We start from the raw sequence: 7,104 nt of genomic DNA on the forward strand, positions 1-7,104 counted from the left end.
CTTATCCATTCCACATAAATAATAAAATAGAGCGTTCATCCATTTCATACAGACAATAACAGTCTATTGAAAGGTGGGAAAAGAACTTGCATCTACTTTATTTCAAATCCCAACAATAATCAATCCATCAAGACCCATTTTGGTTCAAATAGGTGAACCATTTCCAAACTTGCATCATAATAGAAAGAAATGTTGATTTGGGGTAGCATCGGATGTGGTCCAGCCATGAAAATTGGTGGAGAGGTTGAAACACATGAGATCTCCAAGACCGAGAATTGGTTTGGGGAAATTCCACCCGGTTAGAAAGATATTAAAATAATTAATAGTTTTAATGGAGTTCCTAAGTCTAAACTTAGGAAAATTAAAATATTAATGGGTATTAATATAAAATTGCGTGAGAATGTTCTAAAAAACATGGATCAAGCCCAATCTAATCTTAACCGTTGATTAGAGATTTAATCTCGGCCGTTGAAAACTCGACATAAAAAGTATAAGAGGAGGCATGAGGGTTAGTTGGAGATATACCAAGCTTTATTAGTCAGTTTGATTTTTAGGAGCACGGTTTGCTAAGAAAATTCGAACAAGTAATCCGAGTTGCAGCGAGGGGCAATGAGTGAATAGCAGAGAGGCAGAGATAGTGCCAAAGGACCAGGACAAAAGCAAAGGAGGCTACGCAGAGCCAGCAGGAGCCACGCAGAGGGCCAGAGTGACTGCACAGAGGCTCGCAGGGCCTGCGTGGATAACGCAGAGGGCCAGAGAGCCAGTGCAGAGCAGCAGAAGGCTGACACAGGGGGCTTCTGAGTGACGCAGAGGCCAGGAGGGCTGACTCAGAGCTTCTGAGAAGCGTCAAAGAGATTTTCGTGGAGCAGACTTGCTGAATATCTGCTTCCGAATAGAGGCATGGTTGCCAGATTGATTTCTCTGTTGAGTGAGCTAGTTTGGCACCCTAGTTGTATTCAAGAAGTGTTGCTTAGTAATAAAACCCTCAGAACTGCTGCACCAGTTTTCCCAAGTTGGGTTTTTCCGGGGAAGATTGTCCAAAAATAATGGTGTCACTTGTGTGTTTGTCTATTCTCTTTGTTGATGATTTTTAGATGGTTGAGACTGCATTTGTGTTTATTTTCAGTATTTATATGGTTAAATAACTTGTTAAAAATTTAAACAAGTAGGTGAAATAAAACAGATAGTGCAGGAAGAATTTCTAACAGGTTAGACTTAGAAATTTCAACAGAGATTTTTTCAGGCCCTTGTGCACAAAAACACATTGTTCAAATTATTTTTTTATGAACGAAAATTTAGGTTGCAACAACAGATGATCTAATTTTAAACAACTGGCCTCCTAGATTTTCGTAGACCTGTCATTTTGATCGCTGCTACAATGAGATCTTATCTAACATGAGAATACATCAATTGAACAATAAGGTCACCAATGCTACAATTAGCCCTTCATGCAAGAGTTAAAGCATCGACCAAAGATCTCATGATCTGGGCAGAGAGACGGAAAGATTATTCATTTAGTGCTTGTTGCATGAAGAAGAGAATTTGATGTGTGGGACCAATACTCTATCACAAGCCTTCCAAATAACGATCCTTCCCTTTCCATCAGCTTCAATGGATGATCACACTCCACCATCTCACCTACATGAATTCAAATCAAAAGCATTCAAATTAGGTAGAAATGAATAGACTCACTTTCACTACTGTCCATTTCCTCAACTGCAACAAATTTAGTTGAAACCAATCCATGCATACAACACAGAGATAAGATACAATTACAGGGCCTTACCATCACTGATGGCAACCACCATGTCACTGTCCATAACATTCGGTATCCTATGTGCAACGGTAATTACAGTGCAATCTGCAAATTCCTTTCTAATAATTGTCTGGAGAATGGCATCTGTAGCATTGTCTATTGATGTTGTTGCTTCGTCTAGAACAAGGATTCGAATTTTCCTTAGCAATGCACGTCTGAAACAAAATAATTGTATTTGTCATACACTCCAATTCTCTCCATCGTCCCCCACTGCATTTTATTGATCTTTTAGTGCCACGAAAAACTTGCAAATCTAACAGCCAAATTCTTGGCCTCATGTCAAAGAATTCCATGACATTTAAAAATATATATTTAATACAAAATTTACCTGGTGCATCTAGGCCATCCACCTTCCCTCTTACAATGTCTCCAAGTTGACACTTGTTCAGAACCTTAATAAAGAAAGAAAATAAATTCAAAGCATTATTTACTATTGTCATTCCACATATGATAAATTCAATGAGATGTTATGTTGAATAGCATTTACATACTTCCCAAATTGTCAAATCTGAGTGCTCAGATAATGGATCCAAGTTGAAGTGAACAGTTCCTCGAAAAAGTGTTGATTCTTGAGGAATAATCCCAAGGTGCGACCGCAAATCATGAAGCCCAATAGAGGTAGTATCCAAACCATCTATAAGGATTCTACCCCCTGCAGGTTCCACTAATCGAAAAGTAGCACTAATGAGAGTGGTCTTCCCACTTCCTATTCGCCCAACAATGCCAATCTTTTGCCCTCCCTCAAATGTACATGTAATGCCCCGTAAAACAAGGGGGTTGTTGGCTCTATATCTAATATGCACACTTATCAAAATATATTCGACTGCAAACATCATAAACCATTCAAATTTTAGTTAAAAAAATAAATGTTAACACATTCATCTTGTTGGAATGCACAACTCAGGTACCTTCAAGTCTTGCAATTCCACCTTCCCATGCGAAGGCCAACTATCTGGTGGTCTGCAATCTTCTATAACAGTTGGTGCCTCACTAGGAATGTGCATGTACTGTTTGATGCGTTCTACAGAAACAATGTAGTTTGCAAGTGTACATTGGATGTGAATACTGGAAACCAGTGACATGTTCAATGACAGACCATATGATAGTTCCATCCCAACAAAACCTGCACCAGTTCAAATGTTAGGCATCATCATCGTATACATAAAAGCATCTAGTAACAGTAGATATCTCTCACAGACGACTCTTAGTTTCATCGTTCATACCAGGATTGAAGCTGCCCTTTGGGAGTAGAACCATAGCAAGAGTAGAGGAGAAAAAACAGTTGCACTTAACATCTCTGGACGCTGAATCAACCATTCATTTGCCGAGAAACTGTAGAAAAAAGGGGTTCGAATTTTTATCAATAAGGTCTAAGTTCTTCTTTAAGAACTGATCCTCAACCTTGAAAGCCCTAATGGTCATTGTTCCTGCTATGGACTCGCCAAAATGATTTGCAATAGGTGATTTCGTTGTACCATTAAGTCTCATTAGTTCTTTAGCAGAGGCAAAATAGTATTTCTGATTAAATTGAACAAACAAAAAATCAATTATAGCTTCTCTCACAATATTCATAGTGAAGTACAGAGTCTTCTCAAGAAACTTGCATGAAGTGGCGTTTTACCTGGAGTTGAAAGGTCAAATAAATCATTGGAATGGCTACAAACAAAACTTGCCATGTTACAATAGCCACAACTCCAAGACTGCTATAAGCATTCATGGTAGACGACATGGAAAAGACAAAAGAGAAAGGAATGTCTACATCAAGAATGCTGAAATTTGAAGAAACTTGAAAAAGGAGGCGGGGAAGATAAATGTCAGTAGTTTACTACCCTGATGTACATCAAATTTCACTTTTTTTTTTAAGGATCGAAAAGAAAAGAAGGAAGCCCATAGTGATTACATAAAATACTTACTCTGCTCAGAACTCTTCCCAATGGAGTTGCATCAAAAAATGCCATTGGTGCTCGGAATAAAGGACTCAGAAGCTCAGAAAAGAAGGACTTTGATGCCTCAAGCCCCAGAATAACATAAAGCAATGACTGAAGGAATAAGAACAATATAGATGTGAACACAATGGCTGAGTACACTGTTATTAAACTTAATACACTAACTTGAAGACTTTGCACCTTTGCAGCCATCCAAATATTTCCTGAAATCTGCCCAATCAGAAATATAAGATGACCAAGACCAGCACAAGAACAATATAAGAAACCTTTATTCTGTTTCAAATAGTCAATATATGGCTTCAAACCAGTGTCCCCAACTTACTTCTCTTCCCTTTTAACTAGCTGATCCCCCTTGGGAGCTCTATTTGAAATCAGTCGTTCTTTCTGTGATTTTCTCCTTTGAATTTCTCTCTCTTCATTAATCGGTTCATCTTTTGTGGATGGCATCGTGGCTGCTGATTCATTGGAACCAACAGTATTCCTGTGTGCATTCACAAGCTCCCTAAATACCTCACTAGAGACCAAAAGTTCCTGATATTTCCCAGTTTGATGAATCTCCCCATCTACCATCAACTACAAAAGAGAGAAACTTTAGTGTAGAAATTCAAAGAAAAATTGCCAAAGCTATGAGCATTAGATATGTTAAAATTACAGGAGTTATAATTATGTGCAATCTGTTAAAAAACTTCATCAAAATGTTGTATACAAGCAAACAAACAGCTTCCACATGGCTAGGACAACTGTTTACTAACCAGAATAGCATCAAATGCCGGGAGAAAATCAACTTGGTGTGTTACAAGGATTACTGTCTTGTTTGAGAGTGCTCCCATTATGTATTCCTACACATCAAAATCCATGATTAATAGGATCTGCAGAAGCTAAAGAAAATGAAAATAATTGCTGTATAAAGGTGCAACAAGAAAATTAGTAACAACTACATAATAACTTTAAAAACCTTTATATTAGAAGGAAATCGACATATTAACCTTAAGCAGGCTAGTAGCTGTATGAGCATCAATAGCACTGAAAGGATCATCCAATAGATAAATATCAGAATCTTGATATAAGGCACGGGCAAGATGTATCCGCTGTTTCTGGCCACCGCTGAGATTGACACCTCTTTCTCCTATTTCAGTCTGATCATCGAAGGGAAGATTCTGGAGGTCTTTATCCAGCGAAGACTTGAGGATAACTTCCTGATATTTCTGCTCGTCCATGGGACGCCCAAATAATATGTTGTTTCGTATTGTTCCAGTTTGAATCCATGCAGTCTGAGAAACATATGCGACGGTGCCACAGAATTGCAACTGCGGAGGCAGGGTTGAGAACAATAAGAAAGAGAATCAATCAATTTAAATGGTTGACAATGTTAAGCTAAGGAGGTAAATAATTCATACTCACACTGCCCCTTAACTTTGGTACTTCTCCAAGTATTGCAGCTAAAAGAGTTGATTTTCCAGATCCAACTTCTCCACAAATTGCCAATTTTTGGCCATGTTTAACCTCCATATTTATGTTTCTCAATGCGGGCTTTGATGAACTGGAATCCCAACTTAGTGTTGCAGAACTGATAAGAAGAGAGTGGTCAGAGTTCTGAAGAAATACACGCTCAACCACCCGATCCTGTAATTCAGCAGCCTCAAGAAATTTGATGATACGACTTAATGAGACCTTTGCTTGAATGATAACAGCAATTACATCAGGCATTAGTCGAATTGGTTCTTGAACAAGGCGCAAAGTGGCTATGAACGTGAAAACGTTGCTTGGAGTAAGAGGAATTTTAAAAAAATAGCAGGTTATAAACGTTACAGTCGAAACCAAAATGGGAGATGACCAAAACAACAACAAATTATAGGCTTTCCGAAACTGAACTACAGATAGCCATTTGAACTCTACCTTGTGCAGCTTCTCAATACTTTCTTTGAAGCATTCCTCCCATGCATGCAATTTCAGTACTTTCATATGCACCAGAGCTTCTGTGGTAGCCCTTAACTACTGATCCTGGGCTGACATGAGTTCAGTTTGAAACTTATGCTGTAACTTTGCCAATGGAGAGTTAAAAAGAATGGTAATGATGATAACTGCCAAGGCCGAAAGTGTGGCCCATCCAATTGCATGGAAGAGGATGCCTAAAGCAAATATAAGCTGGAGTACTGTTGTCCAAGTCTGATGAAACCAGAAAGGAAGTTCGCCAATACGATAAGCATCTACCGCCATATAATTCATGATTTCTCCGGCTGTATGTACCTGTTTAGCTTCATTGGACAGCTTTAGTTGTTTCTGATAAATTGCTGCAACGAGTGAAGAGCACATTTGCAGACCAATCCGTCTAGTGCCAAAATACCATTGCCTTTGAGATATGGACTCTATGGTCTTGGCAATAAAGAGTGTTCCTGCCAAAACAAATCCTTCATATTTGAATGACTGTCTACCTTCTGAAAATCCAATAAAAGCATTCAAAACAAGTGGTCCAGAAGACAGAGTAAGTATTTTGAGAAAAGCATAGAACCCAGTCCTTGCCAGATTTTTCCAGTGACAGCAAACCAAAGCCCAGAAAACTGATGAAGTGCCAAATGGGTTTTTCTGTTTTTGCCTCAACAGTTCTTCTATAAATGTTGTATAATTATTCTTTATTTGATCATCTCCACACACACAAGGCAAATCATCTTCTTCTAGAGGATTCTTCTTTTCTTTGGACAAAAGAGAATTCAACCACCAAAATGTTATCCTGCTGAAGAATCCTGCCTTGGCAAAAGGAGTTACAATGGAATTTAACTTCAATGTTATCTAATCTTCCTCAAAAAACCTCTGGCTGGAGTTGAGATACCCATGATTTCAGTAATCCCTGCGTAGAAAGGGTTCTGACAGAAGATCATCCTTTGAACTCTTCAAATCCTTTTTTGCAGCATAAATGAGCATCAAGCAACATGCTGGCCATGAAACAAGGGAGAGAATAGTGCCATAGGGAAGCTCTCTGTCATTGATGAAATTCAGTCTAGTTGAAACACAATCCACTGTTCCGAGCAAAAATGACATTATCCACCAAACATGCACAAATGTCGTTACAGACCGCGTTAGCCCACTCGTTACTATTAATCCAAGTGTAAACCATGCCAATCCTTGCACTAAAAGTACAAGCCATTCGTGCAAGGGAGTTAAATCAAACCCATTTCCCAATTTCTCTTGTAAAAGTCAAATCCCCAATCCCAAATTAATCGCACCCAAAATAATATTTATCACTGCAACACATGTGCGAAATGGCTTTCGAGGTTTCACATTTCTCAGTATGCTCGTCCGCCTTACCCACTTGATGAGAACGATGGACCAGAATGTCAGCAAGAA

At 38.7% G+C, this 7,104-nt stretch overlaps 1 pseudogene; it reads right to left on the minus strand.

Annotated features, from left to right (window-relative positions):
- Positions 1-1,510: 1,510 nt before the first annotated feature.
- LOC149241105 (ABC transporter C family member 10-like) lies at positions 1,511-6,904 on the minus strand (annotated as a pseudogene).
- Between the last annotated feature and the right edge of the window lie 200 nt (positions 6,905-7,104).

This window comes from Pinus tabuliformis, chromosome 8 (assembly GCF_031772625.1).
Source record: "Pinus tabuliformis cultivar Carrire ecotype Pingquan chromosome 8, CPIR1, whole genome shotgun sequence".
In the NCBI taxonomy this organism is placed as follows: Eukaryota; Viridiplantae; Streptophyta; class Pinopsida; order Pinales; family Pinaceae; genus Pinus; species Pinus tabuliformis.